Source organism: Sander lucioperca, chromosome 24 (genome assembly GCF_008315115.2).
Source record: "Sander lucioperca isolate FBNREF2018 chromosome 24, SLUC_FBN_1.2, whole genome shotgun sequence".
Taxonomy (NCBI): domain Eukaryota; kingdom Metazoa; phylum Chordata; class Actinopteri; order Perciformes; family Percidae; genus Sander; species Sander lucioperca.
The window spans coordinates 10,447,508-10,469,931 of NC_050196.1; the positions used below are offsets into that span (position 1 = coordinate 10,447,508).

At 39.0% G+C, this 22,424-nt stretch overlaps 1 protein-coding gene across 2 annotated transcripts in view; it reads right to left on the reverse strand.

Annotated features, from left to right (window-relative positions):
• The window catches only part of LOC116044636 (interleukin-1 receptor accessory protein-like 1), a 281,380-nt gene extending 260,448 nt beyond the window's left edge, over positions 1 to 20,932 (reverse strand). The window contains exons 1-2 of one of the 2 annotated variants that reach the window (XM_031292002.2): positions 20,818 to 20,932; positions 18,954 to 19,043 (exon numbers count right to left, since the gene is read on the reverse strand). The gene's annotated coding sequence lies outside the window, so the exon portion shown is untranslated. Of the gene's footprint in view, positions 1 to 18,953; positions 19,044 to 19,137; positions 19,228 to 20,817 lie in introns of those variants that run through there. The other variant, XM_035998500.1, reaches the window with a different exon arrangement.
• Positions 20,933 to 22,424: the final 1,492 nt, after the last annotated feature.

Below are 22,424 nucleotides of genomic sequence, written 5' to 3' on the forward strand. Positions count from 1 at the left end.
TCCCCTCATCTTTCCCTTCTGTCTTCTTACTTATTCCTACTCTCCTCTAGTCTTGTTTGTTTATCATGCTCTTTTCATTGCTCCTAATTTTTACCACTTGTTTTTGCCTCCCACTGTTCTTTATTTATTTCTCACTCTCCCAACTGCTGTTGAGGATTGTAATCTCACTTGGCAAAATGTTGCAGAAAATTAAAATGTTCTTTTGATAGGTTTGGAATTGCAAAAACCCTGACAGCATTTGCTAGCACATTGGTTATTTTTTAGCATAGTGGGCTAAAGGTCAGGCCAAACACTTTTCTTTTTGTCAAGTGAAAATCTCCAAGAACTTTTCAACAACAATCCCAAAAACGTGCTTACAAGCTGTCACTGGCCATGTCCACGGGGGTGGGTGGGGGGGTGAAATTATTAGGTACTGAGGTATTGTCAACAGCACAAAAAAAAAAAAAAAAAAAAGAGGGAAAGGAAAGGAAAAAGAGTATGCTGGATAAAACAATGTGCTCTTGTTGACAACTGATTATAGTAATTTGGAGAAGCTACACACGATTTCCTTAAAACAAAAGTTTAACAAACTGTTGCACCATACATGTCGATTAAAGCTCTAAATTCACCGTTTTATCAAGCTGTTCTTACTGTGAAACTGACAAAACCCATTAACAAATCTAGCTACTTGTCAACTTTAAAGATATATGTATGTTACCTGCAGAATCTTTCCCTTATCTCCTACAGAATGTGAGCTGCTAATTTAGTCCAAAGATCTATCTGATCATTTAGAACATCAGTCTGTGGGTGTGCGGTAATTGCAAGTTTTGCGCATCATTGTGGAGAGGGATAATCAAGGACATGCAAACAGGGTACAACCACTTGGATTAGCTGAACAACACTTTAGAACAACAGCTGTCATTTTTCCTGCACCATACCTGGCAACCTTGAGGAGTACAGTCAGAGATAAGAAGGTATTCAAAACCAAAAGGTAGGGGAGTGAGTGAGTGTGTTTCAACTATTAAAGACATTATTTCCTGCATTATGGTCTCTGACAAGTTGCACTCTGTACACTGAACGAAAAAGAAAGAATTCAACAACCATGTCAGAACATGAAGAGAAATCTGCAGTCAACTCAGAAAATATCACAGATCGTTGTGATATTTGCACAGTCTAGCTGTGATCGAGCAATACATCTAGCATCCACTCTTCTCATTCCATCATGTCTTCCTCTGGCTTTGTGCTTCTGGAATTATGCCTGGTGGTATATAAACACCAGTTTGCAGTCATCAAACTGTAACCCTCACCAGTGATTTACTTTCTAGGCTTGTTACTTAGGCTTCTAATCAATGTCCCCAGCTGTTGTCGGACTGATACACCATGTGGGAAGAGCATGGGTAAAGAGGTGAACTAAAAATGACAAGAGCTTTCTCAATATTAAGTCAGGTTCATTTGTATAATCCATCATGTACAATCATAAAAGGCCCAAAATAGCATTAGTGGCAAACTCATCTCTCTTAAGAAGACAAAGCTCAATTAAAAGCTATATGGAAAAAAATCCTTGTAAAGGAAACTAATGGAAGCCCCAGTGAGTCGGCCAGCAGTTTGTTGTTTTGTATTTGTGAACAACTGAACTAAGAAAACATTCTGCATCATGCATCAACATAAAAAAGGCCAAGCTTAACTTCAAATGGTCAGGAGGTGCAAATTGGGGATAAATCAGCCCACATCTCCTGTGATCTTGTGAGATTTGCATCAGCATGCACTTCGTAGTTGAGTGCATACTTCTACATGCTACTATGGCTTGGATGTTGTTGACGGCTGTTGGCTCAGTGTCCTCATCTTTGGGAGCTCTTGCTCATCACTATCTCACATTTAATGCCGGCCATGAAAATTATTGATTCCCTGCAGACAAGGAACCAGTGAGCAGCAGTGACTGTCCACTTTAACATTAAAGCCAGGCAGCAACTTGATCAAGTGTCAAGTCACAGCGGGGCTGCTTTGAAATTTAATCTTTGAATGTGAGATGCTCAAGGCTTTAAAACTGGTTAGTCAAACAGTAAGACTAATGTTAATGCTAGTCCATGTGGCTGAAATGCCAAGTGTAATTTAATGATGAAGAGAAGACGGGCATTCTAGGATCTTTTCTTTCGCCTATACTCACTGCTATCCATGTGAGGCTGAATTATTGCAGCATCCAAATGTGTGCTCTGAGTGGGCGGCTTCCTACACGGAGAAGATATGAAATTTGGCTTTGTCAAAATTGAAAATTATAATACATTTGATATGTCTGCCTTCGCCTTTATCACAGTCTGCACAATTGATGTGAAACACTCAAAGTTGTGTGGGCAGCACATGCCTTCCTTAACTGTTACAATAATGTTAGGAAAATGTGGAAACACCATTTACATGGCGTCCGTGTTTGGTATTCACCACATTAAATAAAGAGAAAGTGTTGTGCTTCAACTAATGTTGACTACAATGTTGATAATATAATATTAGCATTTTAATTATACAGATACCATTTGTTAACCTGCAATTTTTCCAGGACTCTTCTGTTCAGTTAATTAGCACTTATTAAAGTACCTTACTTAATTAATTGTTCTCGTCATTTATCAGTGACTGAAAAATTTCCCAAAGTGAAACATTTCCCTCTCCCCTTTCATTGTTCACACACAATGTGCTATTACTGTACCCGAGCCCCCCTTCAGTGTAGCTTACAGTCAATAACAGTGGCTTCAATGAATATGAATTTTCCCTCTGCTATGATCCTATTGTTATTGTGACTCCATCTTGGCTACTAAAAATATTCACCTCATGATTAAGGTGGAGATGTGGCACTCTACCAGGAGAACCAGCATATTAGACCGCCTGACTCTAATCAGACAGATGCAACAGGCAAGTGCACTCTTGAATGGATTGGGGCTGGGGGGAAAGGGGCTATGGGATCTCCATAAATGACATCTACAAATGTTTTTGACTGGCCACACATCAAAATGTAAGTGATAGGGGTTTGATCAGAGGTAAAGGTTAAAATGGTTTTCTGGCAGGGCCCTGCCATCTAAAGTGGGCAGAGAATCCCGGGGGAAAGAAGATTATATTTGTTTTACGAAAGTATCTTTGTTCCCAGTAGATTCAAGATACACTAGGCAGGATAGTTATCTACTCTAAAAAGTAATCTCATCAGTACCATTTACTTGTTTGTTTTGATTCTCTTTTGGTGTTTGGTATGGACAATCCTTCAGTCTCACAGAGAGTCAAATCAAAACTTGCAATGAGAGCCAGTCCAGGTTGGTAAAAATGAACATGTTTTGTACAGTTCCTGATGTCAACTTGCAGGATTCCTGAATTCTGGTTGCTATTTAGAGCTACCAGTGTATGTTAGCTGCCTTGTCTAACTTTTAATGTTGCAGAAACTATATCTTTTCCATGAAACTGATTCTTCAGAGTCCCAAAAGAGGTACTGTTGCACTATTCTGAAGTAGCTTTCATGTTTCCTTTTCACTTTTTTCCATTACTTTGCAAAAAGCAATTCCATGTCAGCATTAGTATAACTAAAGTCAACATCATGTTTACATGTTTAACATGCATGCTTACAAAGCTGTATTGTGCTTTCATCCTCATTTCAAGGCATAATCCAAATATGTAGTTACATATGAACTACATACTGATGATTACAAAATTAACTTAGGCTTCTTCTTCAAATAATTGAAAGAATAAAATGCATATTAATTAATAAATGCCACAAGACTGTACATTTGACTCAAACAAACATGAATGGCAATGGAATGTTGTGTGAAGAATTCAGCACCACAGTTGGGTGGACAGCGTCACCTCAGGGTTTTCTGTTAAATATAAACAGTGTGGAACAAGTACTGTAAACACAGGAATAAAGTTTGCCCTGGGTTGACGTGAGCAAGTGGGAAAATGTTTGGCATTCTGTTGCGTCTTGTTGAAAGGTGATCATCTAGATCGGTTTACTAGAAAAAAGCCAGTCAACGTCCCATCATAAAATTGTGTTACAGAGTTTACAAACACATTAAGGGCCCTATCTTGAACCCGGCGCAGCGCAGCGCAAAGCCTGACGCAAGTGTCTTTGCTAGTTTAAGACCAACGCAGTTGTCAGTTTCCCGTCCAGCGCCCGCATCGTTTAAATAGCAAATGCACCTGCGCCCATGGGCGTGCTGGTCTTACAGGGAGGTGTGTTCAGGTGAATTCTTGGCGTATTGCTATCTTGAGGCAGCGGGAAGTGATTGCGCCATTGACCAACAAAAACCTGGTCTAAAGTCAATATTTAATCATTTCATTTCATTATTTTTAACAGCAAATCAGTAAAATGTGCCTAGGCTTATGCTCAGCACACGCGCACTATGCTTGTTACACACACACACACACACACACACAGGGACGCGCAGCAGCACACAAACATGCAAAAGATTACAAATAAACATATTACAGTGTAAATCCGCCATCATAATAGCAATGCGCCAAGGTACAAACGCGACTGGCTTTTAAAGGGAATGGGAGATGACACTCCGATTGGTTTATTGCATGTTACGCCCAAAACACACCTATGAATTAATGAAGACACTAAGTACAACCCTTTTGAACCATGCGCCTGGCGCACGGACCCTTTTTTCCGCCGTCAAACTAGCAAAAGTGGATTTGGACACGGCCTAAACGCACCTGCACCATGCGCATCACGCCTTGCGCTTAGATCGTTAAAATAGGGCCCCAAGTGTGTTACAAATTCCAATTAAGCTTTAAATGTCTGAAAAGCACTTTGAAACTCCCCTTAGTATGAGTTGTGCTATGTGCCATATAGCCTGTGAACTTACTAATACATATGTACAGTAATTTGATGATGAACCACTATACTGTAAATGTTATTTACTGTAGTACAAGGCTGGATTTGAACTGATTAGGAACTGCAGCCTATTCACATAAACACAACGATAGAATCACCGTCTTAATATTACATTTAAAACATCTTAGCATGACTTTGACCTCACTCGCAGGTGTAGGCTTCACACATCATCAGGCCATCAGAAAAATACCATCTTACCGTGTAGCAGTGCCAGCATTATTTCTGCATTACTAAAGCTCTGGGGAGCTAGAGAAGTATTGTAAAAGAATAGAAAAACTGTTGCAAGAAAATAAAAGTATGTTAAGGTAAATTGAGCTTTCAAAACAATTTTACACTGTGGCCTGTTAACTGTTCCGTATTCATACAATATGACCTGGTAATAAAATCCTATCTGAGTGATTGATCACAAGTGGACAGCGCTAAGCATGCATGTTTACTCCTGGCAGTAGAATGTGTCTCCAAATGCTTCCTAAATGACCACTTGTGAGCTGATCTCACATCCCCGCTCTATGTGGAATAAACACTTACATTATTCCGGTTAGCATATAGGCTGGTGGTGTGCGAGTGTGTGTATAAATGTTGTTATTCTCACATAAATCATATATTAGACTGAGTGAATACTAACGTCAATGAAAAAGCGCTGCCTGCCGAAACAAGGATGTCTACTGACGGGCAGCGGGACCTGTGCAGGACAAAAATATGTTTTTAAAAGCCTCTGCATAATTTCCTCCCAAATGGAGCACTACAAATCTGATTTTTGCGAAATCAGAAATGCATATCTATAACTGTCATGCACCCTGATAATTCCCTCCTTCTATAGCAGACAATTATGATGCTTTTATTCTGCTCACTGTTCTCTCCCCGACCGTTATTAATCCATTTTAGAGAGAGAGGACATTATGACAGATGGGATACTTCTTGTGCTCGTGTCCTCCCACTTTGATTGCAGCGACCCATCCATACTGCCCAGGGGGCCATATGTGCTGTACTCCTCCTTGGAGGAGTGCAGGGAAGGGGCATGGAGACATGCCAGCTCACAGTAGCCTCGTTTTCAACACAATGCCAAACATGTAAAAGACAGACTTTGACGCTGTTCAAGAAAACTAGCCTATAGTTGCTTAACAGTTTTTTTTTCAGTTCCAGATTAGATTTTGTCAAGAAGTTGACACAAAATTGATCATGTCATTTCATTTCATATAATTTTCACATTTTGTTGCCAGAAGAAATTGTTTACTAACAGGGTTATTGTTCCCATTAAAGAAATGGCAGTTTGGATATTGTATTACAGTAAATCACAGTGGATTGACCTCAGCCTTGACAGCCACCGCAGGGTTCTACTGTAAAAAAAAGTGTCTGTTGGCAAGAATCCAGGGCTACCCTGTCATGTCAGAAAGAGCTTTTATGGACCATTTCCAGCACCACGCGCCATTTCTATTGACCTCAATAGTCACCTCCACTCGTCAGTGCTACACCGGAGTGCTGCTTTTGAAAGGATAGTTACCCAGGTTGCCGGTTATCTCTAATGTACAATATCTTAGGCTGTAGAAGAAACAGCAGAGGACAGAGAGTGAACAGGTGAATTTGCATCAATCTTTTCGGTCTCTGCAGGGTGCCCCGCATGCTGAAGCCTTAGAAAGTTAAGGAGGTCAAAGGAGTGACAAAATGTGATGCAAATACATATTGTGCTTCCATCCACTTATTGAAGGAAATCAGATCGCAATGCACATGCCGTTGAAATCTTGCAGTAATTAAATGTATTCCTTTGGCTCTGCACCTCATAAATCTAACTCAGCACATTAAGGGTCACATTACATTCCATAAAAGCTACAAGTTAATGCTTTAGCAGGGAAACACTGCACCCATCGCCAATTTAAAGTACAACTTCCAAATACCAAAGCCATTACAAAACCAGACTAACATAAAATGACCTTCCGTGGCTTTTCAGTCCCACTTCATCACGAGTGATATGAACAAACTGATCGAGTCAGCTGGGTCCACTGAGTTAGATGCTGTTCCAATTTCCTCCAATCTAGCACCCTTTGTAGAGCATGTATTGCCACTGGCATTTGGAATCCATTCAGCATTAAGAAAAAAATGAAATAAAATACTGCAACAATACCAAGAAAAACAATATAAAAAATATATTAATAATATATAATATTGTGCACAAATAATAATAATAACAATAATAATAATAATAATAATAATAATAATATATATATATATATATATATATATATATAAACTGTTATAATAAACTGTTCTGAAATGCAAAATAATACAATTTTATTCATGTGATAAAACATGCAATTAATCGCGATTAACTATAGAAATTCAACAATTAACCGTGATTAAGAAAATGTAATCGTTTGACAGCCCTAATTTTTATATTATATATATATATATACACACAGTGTTGGGAGTAACGCGTTACAAAAGTAACGCAATTACAGTAATGTATTCCTTTTTGCTGTAACGCAGTAATATAACGCATTACTAATTAAATTTAGGTAATATTATACTCGTTACAATCTCAGTAACGCGAGTTACAACGCATTTTAACGCAACATTTAGTGGTGCATTGTTTTTTTTAAGAATTCACCAACACCGCGACACATTTCTTCACAGGAAAAAAAAAAAGCCGTATTATTTTCCTGTCGCTGTATTCGATGGTTGAGATGACTGCAGAGACAAATACATTTGCGAGATGGATATTATTTTCAGGAGTTATTACGCTGCGTTGAAGTGAGCTGTCCTGTTTCTGTTCCCGTGGTCAGAGCCAGAACCAGAGACGGTACGGACAGCATGTATGTCCCAACAGGTGACGGTACGTCAGCGGCTGACAGATATAAACATGTCGGGAATTAATGTTGAGGCTTGCTACACGTAAATATCATTGCATTTTATCAGCCGTGGAGAGTAACTATGCCTGTAGTGGAATGGCTTCGAATGACGACCAAAAACGCTTGTCTTTTACTGTGACCATTTACTGTTCAATATGTTGCAGTTTTACAAACAAGAAAGTGAACAACTGTATGAAGGTAAATATGGTGCAAAAAGGGAGAGCTTGTAGAATACAATGTGAGAACTTGCAGAACAAAAAATCTGAACTTGTATGTTAAAATTTGCACTTGTAAAAATTTAATTTGCACTTGTAAAAATAAAATTTGCATTTGTAAAAAATATTCACACACGTGATCTGAATTTGAAGTCATACAAAGAAAAAAAACATGAGAGCTTGTAAAAAAAATCTGAACTTGTAAGTTGAAATTTGCACTTGTAGAAAATGTTCACACACCTGTATTCTGAATGTGAAGTTACAGAAAAAATATTCACAAATGTGTAGATTGATATTTACATGAACACAATGACAGCTGCAAACTTATAATGCAACATTTACTCGTATACTTTTTTTTTTTTACTCTGGTTCATTTTCCATCACAACCACAACTCAGTGATTACAACCTCTCGAATCTGTCACTGCAACTTCACATATGTGCTCTCTCGCATCACAAAGTGGCCAATCTGCGCACCTCGACTTTCACAACACTCTTGACGATACATTTGGTGCAAAACTAATTTGTACCTGTGGACTTAGGCTGTGGAGCTCTGAGCTAACAGAACGGGAAAAGCCTTCTTATATACAGTCTATGGGAAAAGCAGGGTTTCTATCGCCAGATGAGGGACAACTCTGTCTGGCTTATTTATGTAGCATGGAAACTTGGTGGAATAGCATGCTAGCGTTAGCTAACTAGCAGCCAGCCCGCTTCTAAATAAATACCTTTTAATTATCTAAACACTTTTTAACAGTCAAACTAAAACACTGGCGGTGAGCTCTACGGCCTGCAGCCGCAGACGGACCGTCATCAGTGGGGATCGACCAGCGTAGTAACACTGCTTTTGCCAGAAAGCTTCGCTGCCGACCTCGACCTGCAGTCGGAGCTCCAGCGGGACACGGAGAGCCCCACATCCGGTAGCAGCGGCCCATCCCCCGGCCATGACCAGAGCTTGCTTTGCTGATGTTGTGCATCCCTGCTAAGAATTGCACCCGCTTGGGCAGAAACAATAATTTCTGCAGAATTCATTGCTGCCGAAAATTGCATCTAGGTAGCAAGGAAATGCTACTACAGAGTATGATAAAACATTGATGTCTCTAAACCTTCTAAAATTCTAATCATTATTGATGAACATGACAAAGAGATTTACTATTGCCTAGTTTTTAAACAGTACTTTGCCTTATAAAATCATTATTTTCCCTAGTGGATGCAATTCTCGGCAGGGATGCGAAACTTGGCACCTGTTACCCACTGATGACGGTCCGTCTGCGGCTGCAGGCCGTGGAGCTCACCGCCAGTGTTTTAGTTTGACTGTTAAAAATGTTTAGACAATTAAAAGGTATTTATTTAGAAGTGGGCTGGCTGCTAGTTAGCTAACGCTAGCATGCTATTCCACCAAGTTTCCATGCTACATAAATAAGCCAGACAGAGTTGTCCCTCATCTGGCGATAGAAACCCTGCTTTTCCCGTTCTGTTAGCTCAGAGCTCCACAGCCTAAGTCCACAGGTACAAATTAGTTTTGCACCAAATGTATCGTCAAGAGTGTTGTGAAAGTCGAGATGCGCAGATTGGCCACTTTGTGATGTGAGAGAGCACATATGTGAAGTTGCAGTGACAGATTCGAGAGGTTGTAATCACTGAGTTGTGGTTGTGATGGAAAATGAACCAGAGTAAAAAAAAAAGTATACGAGTAAATGTTGCATTATAAGTTTGCAGCTGTCATTGTGTTCATGTAAATATCAATCTACACATTTGTGAATATTTTTTCTGTAACTTCACATTCAGAATACAGGTGTGTGAACATTTTCTACAAGTGCAAATTTCAACTTACAAGTTCAGATTTTTTTTACAAGCTCTCATGTTTTTTATTTTTGTATGACTTCAAATTCAGATCACGTGTGTGAATATTTTTTACAAGTGCAAATTTTATTTTTACAAGTGCAAATTAAATTTTTACAAGTGCAAATTTTAACATACAAGTTCAGATTTTTTGTTCTGCAAGTTCTCACATTGTATTCTACAAGCTCTCCCTTTTTGCACCATATTTACCTTCATACAACTGGAGCCTGACGGACATGTTGCATCCTGGTTGCTTCTCAGTAAGCTAGCAAGAGTAGCTACACAACAGATAACTTCCGTGTAGCCTACTTCAAAATAAAAGCACTTCCTGTGACTATTCGCAGTAAAACTAAATTACTGTTAAATAAGGTTGTGTAGGCTACCTTTTCACAAATCAGCTGTAAATCAAGTACTGTAAATAATGTTAATAGTGAGTTTTAATCACACTATAATTGAACATTTCCTTTAGAGTGTTTTAAACTAAACATGAATTTCTTATTGAAGTGCTATAAAACATTTTACAATAATGCCGTACTTTTAATTGAGTATTTTCATTTTCTCCTACTTGCCTATTATACGTTTTACTTATCTATTTTTTTATAGATTTAGTTACTTTGCATATTTATATTAATTATACAAAATATGAATAATCTATGATGTATTAAAGTGGATAAAGAGGAGACTTTATTGATCCGGTGGTGAAATTCACAAGCTAGCTGCCAAATCAAACATCCCCTGTTATTTTGGTGAAAGTAACTCAAAAGTAATGCAGAAGTAGTGTAACGCATTACAATTCAGAGACAGTAATATTGTAATATAACTAATTACTCTCAAATGACAGTAACTAGTAATCTATAATGTATTACATTTTGGAAGTAACTTGCCCAACAATAAATAAATAAATAAATAAATAAATAAATAAATAAATAAATATATATATATATATATATATATATATATATATATATATATATATATATATATATATATATATATATATATATATATATATAAATAAAATATTATTGTGGCTTCTTATAATGCTCAACTAAGATTTGTAAATAACATAAATCCTCAAGGTAATCCTAAATTAGAGACTCATGCAGACACAATAAGTAAGGAACTGGTTGCATTATTCTGGTCCAGAAGGTGACAGTTATGTAAATGCAGCGTCCTAATCTGTCAGTAGCACTTCTCCAGGATTGATACTTTGACAGCATGATGGACTTGAGCCTTCTATTTTTGGGAGATAGCTTCAACTGTCAGACACACTGACTAAAGTGTGTTTCATCAGAAGAGAGATTATGTTTTAGGGCATATTCTTATTTAAGCTTTTTTGTTCTTGTTAGACTAAAAGAATATACTTTCATCCATTGGTTTAGGGCTGCACCTAACAATTATTTCTATTAGCCGTTGATTGTTTAAAGTAAACAATTAAAGTGAAAAATGACGGCTGAATTGTAAAAATGCCCATCACCTGTTCCCAGATACCAAGGTTACATCTTCAAATGGATTGTTTTGTCTGATCAATAGTTCAAAACCTATTCCATTCACAATGCTATAAAACAGAGCAAAACTGGAAATCCTTACTTTCCTAGTTGTCAATCGATTAACTGCATTATTGTTTCAGCACTACACTAGTTATTGATATACACTTTGTTTAAGATTTAAATAAATCAATTCACTAAATATATTTTGCATGTTTTCATTAGCATGTAACTTAAATAGAGGCATCATACAAGTAAGTACGGTTTCTGTATTAGCACGAGAGAGATCCTCAGTGTACAGCGTATGTACAGTACAATGTACAGTAGCATTACTTCCAGCAGTGCAGTAATTTTCAGCCAGTTTTATGTTTATGTATGTTTTTTCTCAAAAGTAAGATGACAGGTAATACAAATGGCCTCATTTCCAGGTGCACAACACCCCCTGCAAGTTTAACAATTAATGCAGTGCTTTTGACAAACTACCCTCTCAATGAACCTCTGGCAGAGGTGGGCTTTGCACAAAATGGCAATTGAATACCTTGTGTGCACTGTCAGAGGCAACTTGAAGAATCATTCTGCAAAATGGATATGATCATGTGGATATGATCTCATATTAGTCAATATCCTCAGTATGAAAGGATTCTACACTACACTGGATGGAAGACATTTACTCATCACTACTCTACATACTTACATACATATATGTTGAACTTAGCATTCACATGTGCTGCGACTGACTAAATGTTCCCGGAGGCGGCAGGCATCTGACCCAATGATGGCCCTTATTCTCCCTAGCAGATGCAGAGAGTGCAATTACTGCTCACACAATTACTCCTCCTCACAGTGCACAGCAGGCCGCCGGGTTCAGATTCTGTCTAACATGTCTCTCAAAAAAAATATCTCCAGAGCTCTGCTGAAATAAAGGAATCCTGTTAGTGGGCATTTCAAGCCATCATATCGGAATATTTTCTGTATGAACTTTGAACGCAGAAGAGGAGACATGGAGATTATAGTATATGATTGACAGCGGTGTATATGTAGCCAGGTTATGGATAATGCAGTATTATATAATATAAATAAGTAATTTGCGGGATTTAGGGCATTTATGACATTTCTCAGGTGCAAAATGCTCTGGAGGAATGAGGCTTTTCTCCTCCTATTATTAATCAAACCAACAATGCATCCAAAGAAGCCACTGGCGCAGAATGTACTTTTTTGCCCCTGAACAACACTCTGCTGACCAATTTCCCATGCCTTGCTCTGACTCACCCCATTTTGAAGAAGCAGCACAATGACTTTATTACCGCGGCACAGGCAGACAGGGACTCATAAAGCTGACGGGTGTGATAACTCGTCCCCTACCTTGTCATGGCTTGGAGAGGAGGATGGAACAAAGGTGTGATGGAGAAGGGCATGAAGCCATCGCCCCGCAGTGTGCTCAATGGGTTTTCCCAGTGACACCCTGTCGCTCCAGATTTAAAGACTGAGGGGAAGGCCCAGACAGTGATGGGTGATGGAGTGCCGGAGATGCACGCAGAGCCGATGTACCTTGATGTTTATGTCTCCCCGTGCACATCTCCGAAGAGCAGTTTGTTCTCTTGACTGAAGTACTTTTAAGGGCTGCGAAGGGTGAGAAGGGCATTGATGGCATCTGACTTTCTTTTAAGCCTTTTTTTCTTCTAGAGATAGATCGATAAGGTGCATACCTCTTCAGACTTTCAAAGAAGTGCATTTATTTTTTATATTAATAGTATTAATATTGAATCAGGTCACAATTTCATCATTATTTAATGAGTTAATGTGGGCACCTGTCTACGCCTGCTGAGTTGGATAAACAGAACATACTCTCCACCTTCAGCTGGAAAAACCTTTACATATGTGTAAGGACTGTGCACAACAACAACTAGTACTAATGCAAAGTGCAAAATGTTTTAAATTTAAAATTGACTGCAATATCACGGATTCCAGCAGCCAGACGTAGAAATTATTCTTACAACTACTTAATACACTGTTTCCCATACATAAATTAATAAAAGAAAATGTGATGAGAACAAGCGCACCAAATGCAAATGCATACTTCAGACCGAGTACAAACGGTTTTCTAGATCAAGCCGAGTTTGATATAGTGAAGTAGAAATAGGAAAATAAGGTGAAAGAGCGCATCTAATCTGCAGCGTTATTCTTTTAGGCTGGTTCAACTACCGACTGTGTGATTGTTCTTTTCAGTCTACAAACCTCGAAAATGACCCACATACTGTAAGCTTTTTCAGATCTACCACAGCTATGGTTAAGAATAGGAAACAATCATAGTTATATAAGAAAGCAACGTTATTTGTTTGCAGGACACCGTGTGTGAATAATCTAAATGACAGCTGATTACGTTTCGATGCTTGATACCGATTTAGATACAGCATCGCTGCTGATAGTTTACGTCATTTACACACACATTGAATGAATGCAGGAATGTGTAATCACTGTGCAGAAAGATGGCTGCTCTGACACGGTTGAAGGACCTCACCAATGTTATTCTATATAATGCCACTTTTTCTTTGTCATTTACTGACGGTCTGGAGCAGCACACACAGCTGTTTGGTCCATTGAAGACATGTCTATGACCATATATGGCTGTGAAAGTGGTAATCAGGCCTGTGCATGTGCACACATGTTAGTGAGTGAGATTTATAAATCGTGCATTTGCAGTTTTAATAATACAATTATAATTATTTTCCATCGAGATGAATATAAAACTCGTGCAATGTGTGTGCTTTTGGTAAAAGCTTTGACTTACTGGTCAGAATATGTAGAACAGCTGAACAGTTCAAGAGGTCATCACTGGTGGGAGGCATCATCTCCATTTCACAGCTCTGGAAGTTTGCTCGGGGGTACAGTCGACCTCTACGCTGACACAAACTTATTGCTCTTGTAAATCACACTACACACACACCACTCCTGCCCTTTTGCAATGAATATTTAAACAAGCATACATACATACCACGCTTCCTTACATTGTCTAGAAAATTATTGCTTGCCTGGAGTTACACTTGATTGCGCCTTTGTCAAAGGAAGTGCAACTTTGGACACTATCGTTTATATCTTCTCTATATGCAGACACATTCTTCACATTCTCATGATATAGTAGATGAGAAAATATCCAAAAAGAAATACCTGCTTCATGCACTTGATGTTGTTTTCTATGTGAGGTTACTGGGTACGCAGAAGTGACGGGGTGTATCCACACTAATGCATCTCTGCTCACAGACAGATGACACACCTCCAGACCTATCTGTTCATTTACCTCCACAATCAAGATTCACGGCTCTATTTTCCACTGCCCTGTTTGCCAGAGGTGCTCTGTTTTCTTCAGTGTTAAATGAATTAAATGGGCGGACTGCCAAAAAGCACTGCTCATTCCACATACCAGATATAGCAGAGTGTCTGCGTCTCGGGTATGTATAGACAGAAATTTGGAGTGCGTTCACACGTTGCCTGCGGGCTGATTCAAACTGATGAATTGTGCTTTCAGAGCTCTGCACCATAACCTCTATTTTTACAGGTCAAGCTGTGTTAACGTCATGATAATAAGAAAAGAAATATTAATACCGGCTTTAAGTCATAACGACCAAAAGCATCATGTTTAAATGCCTGCTCAGATACCACACAAAAGAAGTTGCTAAAGAATGTAACGGTGATGAGCACAGTTGCCCTTCTAAATGAGCTGCAATAAGCCTTGTGTCGGAGAAACAGCGAGCAGCAGACAGCAGAACCTCCGCTCTGCATGACTGCCTCTATCAATGGCAGCATACGGAGGTCTGGCGCTGGCCAGGTGGCTCTTACATCTGGCCCATTATCTCTCAACCACTGCAATGACTCTCCACACCACTGAGAGCCTGTTGAAATAATATCATCAGGACCTGTAAGTGCTGAAGGCTGCCTTGCCCATTGCCTGCTCACAACAGCGAGTCACGGCCACACTCTGAATCTGACCTGTCTTCTGAGTCCAGGTCCATCCCTGAATGGAACATCTTGCAAAACAAAAGGGCTCTGCAGTTTAATGCGGTGTTACAGTATGGATTTGATCAAATTAGGAGTGCTGGATTTGATCAAATTAATGTAGCTCTGGACAGATTAGTCCACACAAAATGTATTTCATTTGGTGATTGATTTTCAAGTACAGAAATCAAAAAAAGCAATTCTAATATGTCACCTTGGGTTCTGGGAAGTTTTATTGACCTTTGATGGATTAAAAGACTAGTCAATCAATCTAAAAACAAAACAAAAAAGCAGCAGCTGAGTTTAAATAATATATGTTTGCGTCTTGGACTTCCGCTGACATAATCTAGAGACACATCTGTCTCTTGTGAATTTTGTGTCCCTGTCAGGTAATGGTAGTTAAAGCGAACAAAGCGTCCAGGTCTTTGGCCTTTACTTTCCAGTCTCCAGTCCCCTGACTCTCAGGGACAAACTCCAACCTCCAAAAGCATGCCTCTTGCCCTGAGCACTGCACCAAGTGACACATTCTATCCATCAACTGCTGCGCTGCAACATACGAAGCAAAAAAGTGCAGGGATGGCAAATTTTTCATGCATATGATAGTCGGGGTACAGTACATCCGCCTACGTTAAACCAGGAGAGGGGGGGGACTTTGAAGATGGATTACCAGATCACGTCACGAGAAAAAAGGCTGCTATGAGCAAGCAGCAATTTCAGGAGATGGCACTCAGAGCGAGTAGAGTGTGTGGGGAGAGGAATACAGATGCTCATTTGGTACGAGCAGTTTATTTTCATGTCAACAGAAGAATACTTTGTGTTAGTGCTGTCAAAAAGCCACTCTTTCTGATATAAATGATAATAAACATAGATGTCATGGCCTTAAATTTGAAAATATATAGCCACTGACAGTCATAGAAAAGTCATGATAACACACACACACATTTTTGCTTTCTTCCATTTGGTTTTAGCAATCAATTTTCTTACAGCCTGGCTACATTTGGCATGTTAAAAATCTTCACTTCAGCGCTGTGTTTTATGAGTGCAATTCTATTGAGCGAAAAATGAAATGCATAATTCAGGGTTAAACAGGCTGCCCAATTCATTTTACAAAAGGGGGCACAAGCCAAAGAAAAAGAAAATGGCAAACTGTGGGTTGTCGCTTCATTTATCATCATGATACAGCAGTGACGAAGAAGGTAGACTTGAAATGTTGCTCTATTTTTCTCCTGCTGGCAACTAGTCTGTAAAAAAAAAAATCAACAACAAAAAAAATACCCTGCTTTTTTGTTCTTAAATGACAAGAGTTTCCTGATGAAGTTGCTCCTAAATAAAGAAAGACCAGCATAATGAATGCCTGGGTCTTTCTCTTGCCAAAAACGGCATTACAGTGCTTCTAATGGTCTTCCTTGTCTGAATCACACTATATGCGGCCGTGCTCCCAGCAAGAGTGAATTAAACCCCCAGAGATGAATTGTGGGAGGGAACTGGGGAGTACGAGGGTGGGAAATAAAGGCCCAGCAGATACATGACCCCTATTATCATAAGCTCTCTGAAATGAACAGCAATCCATCACAACCAAGGTTAGCAGCTCTCACTCAGCAATGCTTTTTCATCTCAAGGAAAGCACGTGGGAAAATGTACGAAGATGGCTGTAACAGCAGTATGATTACACAACTCTATAACTTCAACAAAACTGCCACGGGAACGTCATGTCTTTCAAACTGCCTAAATTAACAACATAGATTAGTCATGGTTATATGCATTCCCAGTGTTAATTCTGGCCATGGGACAAAACTCACAATGTTTCCTAAAAACAAATTTCATGCTGTGGGAATAATGAAAAGAGTGCTTGCTTTCCTCAAATGAAAGGATTATGTATCAACTGTTGAAAAAGCTTCAGTTAAGGGGTTATTTTCTGACCCGGAACTTATCATTCTACTATTTACAATCCCACTATGGATGGTGCTAAAAAAAAATCCTCACAAGCTTTATGTTGCTCAAATTATAGGTAGCACCCTTATCTAATACACACACAGACGGGCCCAAACGTTGAAGCCAGAAAGCAATGAACTAGTGACGTAACGATACACGCAACTCACGATTCGATAAGATTTACGATTTTAAGTTCACGATACATTTTTCTCACAATTTTTTTTCTAACAGAATGAAATGAACTGTTTATTTATATAAACTGTGCAAAACAGCAGATGTGTCCTCTAATCAAAAGTGCAACTGAAATAGTATTTTATCTCAACAAAAAATAAATAAAAAATTAAAGACTAAAGAAAGGCTTGTTTATTGCTAAGGCTTATGGTTAAATTTAAATGATTTATTTAAAGTGTAATAACAATAACAACAACTTTTTTCACCAGTCATTTGCAGTTAAATGACAAAAAGAAGAAACACTAGAATTCTAATGTCATTTGGAAAATAGTCTGACCAAAACAACAAAGTCAATAAAGTCTTTTCTGGGCATCCAAAATATGAGTTCTGGCAGCTACGGTCACAAAGTCAAACCCACAACACAAACAATAAGCAAACAACCCTTGTAATTCATGTCATGATGTGACTTGGGTAGCATCTCCCATTAATAGGCTGTCCATTTTTAAAAGATTTAAGTTAGCACCCCAGCAAAACAACAGGTGTCACCAACACCACATCAACCTGCAGCTGACCTTTTCAACCATGTGGTGTTGTTATACGGTATTTTAAGTGTGCAAAAACACCAGTATGGTCCGTGGACATTGTAAGAACAAATAAAACAGAGAAGAGAACAATGAATTAACTGTTGTCCAATTCCTGAGTATTGTTTAGCTCTTCAAACAAGGACTTAAGGCCAGGTTACACACAGTTTCTTAGTTTACTTTCATGCAGGACTTGAGCTGTGCAAAGGAAAGAAGAGTTTAAATGTGTGGGCACATTTTACATTGGATGATGTGGAAGATTTTAAATAACCTTGTCTGGCCTTGCTGTCGCTGTCTTTCCCTCTGGCACTTTGTCCTTAATAATAATAATGCTTCTCAGTACTTTTCTATTGTGTGATAACTGTTATATTTACATTTTAAATTAAAAAGAAATGCCATGGATGGAGACTGGATATGTGCCCCACACTTCATTGGCACTGGCTTATTAAAGTTAAATGTCAATACATCTTGTGGCTTCATTTTTTTAGGAGGAATTTGAGTTAGGGCACCGTGTCTTCGGTGTCCGTCTGAGAGAGAAGCCAAGCACTGAGAAACATCAAGGTTATCAGTGGCAATGTTTTTATACTACCAAAGATGACAGGACACTGGGCAAGCTGGCTAACCTGATGAGTAGAAGTAATTGGTGGAAGATTACGATGCATTCAGAAGCCGTCTCTGCCAGATCCCTGTGGTTTGTCATTTGAGTCAGAGAACTACTGCTAGCTCAGCAAGACAAACCCCTGCAGCTCATTACAGCACACTAGGACACTCTAGTTTGTCCAGTGAGTCAGACTCCTGTAGCTCATCCTTTCAGGTTGGCCCATTGTTTAAAAGTGCCACCTCAAAATACACTTGAGCACTCCTGAGCTGCTACAGTGATGCAAAGAATTGAATAAGCCTTTGCTTTGGGTTCATATTCTGAGCCCTTTGGGAGATGGATCACTCCTACTCCATCTCCCACATACTGTGTCTATTTAATTAGGTTCTCTCTACATATCCAGTCTTACTTTGATACAGCCCCATGGGAGCATCAAGCAAGTTTGGGACTCACCAAATGCATGTAGCTTCTGCTGGTCAAGTGCTGAAACAGCATAGCGAGAGAGTTCTGCTTCCTTGCCTGCAACATCATCATTTTCATTCCCTGTGATAAACAAGAACAGTATAATTTATGTCTTATGACAATGTCTTTTTCTTCTAAAACTTTAACAAATATCAAAATCTCCAAAGTTATATACCTTCCATTGGGACACATTTGAAAGTCCCTCAACTGGAGTCCAATGTGGAAGGTCTCACTTGCTGTACATTGGACAGCTGAAGTGTCCTTGAGCTCTGTGGGAAAACATTTACCCAAATGTATAACCATCAACATAAACATGCACATAATTTGATTTTACAGAGCCTTATGATAACATCAAAACCTGGTAAAGGAGGACTGCACAGGGCGGGCTGGCTCTGTCCCAACAGACCGACGGCAGATGTTGGTTGCAGATTTTCTTTTTGTTCTCCCCTTTCTCCAAGGCTGTGTGTGTGCTGGACAGTGTACTGTTTGTCTACAAAAACATCAAACTGCTATTTGTCACACTCAAGCAGCATTTATTAGAATCTTTTATAGAGGCTTTCCAAACAGAAACCATTTTGTGAATTGTGCACGGCTCAAGTTTCAGATTGAGAGCTGGCAGGCAAGTCAACTCAATTTTATTTATATAGCCCAATGTCACAAATCACAAATTTGCCTCAAGGGGCTTTATAATCTGTACATAATATGAGACCCTCTGTCCTTGCTTAAGATACGGAAAAACTCCCCAACACTTAAACAGGTAGGCTTGATACAGTGGTATTGTAGGGGCTGGACGTGTGCTGAAGAAAATCCTGCAGATGTGGCCAGCTGTGGTGCAGAGAGCAGCAGATGGTGTGGTATTTCAAACATGGCACAAGTCTATTGCTACTTAGTGAAAAATAATACATCTATTTCTCACATGAGCTCCAATTTCAACACATCCACAGAATTGATTAAAAATATGTTCTCTTTAAAAATAAGTTTTATTACCAAGTTCTACAGCTCGGTAAAGGTCAACCTAGTTGCGGAACATCTTTTAAATTTAAAACAGCCATAAACACTGAAAAATCCTTTAAAAAAATGATTGCTTTTTACACTTTTCAAATCTCCCTAACCAAGAGGCGTTTTCCTTGAAAAAGAAACTGAGCAAGCAAGACGCCTCAAACCCGACATGCATTACTCAAAAGGTAAAGCACATTCTGTTGATATAATACAATTCATCTGAGGTAAGAGAACACTTTAAATGTTATGTTAAATGTTATGCGATGTGCAAAAGCAGACAAACTCACTGAGGGTACATAGTGGACAGGTGAGGTACGCTATTATATATTCTCAAATTTAGGACTATTCTAGAGGCATGCCTACAACATTTACAGCCAAACATTTCAGTTCATCCTCAATTAAAACCACACGCATGATAAACCTGCACAGGTGTTTTCACTTGATTTCTCTTTTAAGAAAGGTGTGGGAGTGACTGCTTGACTGACATTTCCATTACTGGTTGTGTTAATGAAAACAACAAAGCCACGTGTGGTGGGTTGCTATGGCAACACAATAATATGGCACACAGAAGTAGGAATTCCATGGCCACAAATATTACAAAGCAAATTCACCGATGACAACAAGAAAGCAAATGGAAAGCGTGTCTTCTCTGACGCACTATCAATACACCTGCCAGAACTGTATTTCGCTCTGTGTACTGTAGCCTACTGGTGATGGGAGCGAGGTTAACAACCTATTTGGACACGCTGTGTAACGTAACATGTGCGCACCAACAGCTAGCTAGCTGCAACAGTAAAATATAACTAACAAAATATATTATTGCTGCCATTTAACAATTAATTCTGAAAACACTCACCTGTTGCTGAGCTTCATTGAAACCACAGAGCCGCCACGCCATCTTCTCATGCACATGCACCGCCATGCCATTCCGGTTTGTTTTGTATCTAGTTCTGCTTTTATGAAGCTCTTTGTAAGTTTTATGGTGAAAGAAATTAACCAAACATACGTGTTTCGCCCATGGACTGTATATTATTAATATTAACAGTCTATGGTTTCGCCTGTACTAGCTATTTCGACACTTTGCAGGAGTCACCTTCTGTCAACACTTGTCATGACAGTAGCTAGCAGCTCGCCAGTGGAAGCCGCACGTGCGTCGCCCCACCTGCAAAAAAGCTTGATTAAGAGTCAGCGAGTTTTGAAATTGGAAATGAGCAAATCAATTAGGTACTTACTTTTAATGGGTAATAAATAAGTTTTAACAAGTTATAACTAACAAAATATTAAATAAGGTCTACTATTAGGGTGAATACGAGGAAGAGTTTGAGCTTTTTCCTGTTTACATCGAGCCGTAGTATGGTAGCCTTTGTAGGACAAAATACATAACCGTTGCCAGCTCCATTGCTCCAGTCCAGCAGATGGCGACAACGCGACAAAAATATAGCAAGATTGTATGGTAGGCCAAACTGTAGATTTCGTATTCTGAACATCTGACTTTACCGTTGGACACGCCCAGGCATGAGACGGGACGGCATGAGACGGGAGGTCTACAGGCTGCAGCCATACACTCTTGGAAACTGTAGGCTGTTGCCACTTTTTATATGCATGCACTAATACGTATTTAAATATTGCTGTATATGCTATAAGCAGGCCGTTTTATTATGTTTATGAAAAAAGTAATGCATGTATGTAGGCCTACTTGTGAAATCTAAATTACGTTCTTTTCCCCAAGTCCAAGGTCTGTTTTGCCTGCTTTTCCAATTAATGTTTAATTCAAGCAACAACAGTCTTCTTTTTGGAAGCGAAGCTTAATGCACTAAGCCAGACAACATTATTGCTTGTGTGTTACCGAAAGCCCTCAGTGCCTGTAGCCCCACCCAAATAAATAATCACCAGCCACTACTGCTGTCACTCATCTTCTATTTGGACCCTTGTGAAGCAAACTGTGCCAAACATGTTATATAATGTGCTGGAACCAAAGGGAGGGGCATACATACTTGATGTTAATGAAAAAATAATTAATCCGATTTCAATTTATATTAGAACATGAGGGGTTTTTCATTTGTAATGAATATGCAGAAGACCATTGGGATTTACATTTTTGCCTCTACTGGATGATGCACCAGATTACCAAGGTTTGAGAGTATTCATGCATCAAACTTTCACTTAATGAAGACTTTTAATAATGTATGATTTTAATTAAGGTTATGGTGTACTTTATTGTTCAGGAGCACTTTGATGTCATGCAATTTCCTGTGATCTAGTGTCAGATACCCCAAAAAAGCAGCTTGAAGCTTGTAAATCTCACTCCCAATAGAACGTATCCAATCAAGTTTGCTCTGTCTGTTTGTTTCTACATTGTTTTGCCAAAATAACAGAGCAGCAGGGTGTAGTGGTGATTAAGGAGACCGCCCTTCAACTGGAGGATGCTATGCTCAGGCCCCCATGTTGGCGAGCATCTGTCCG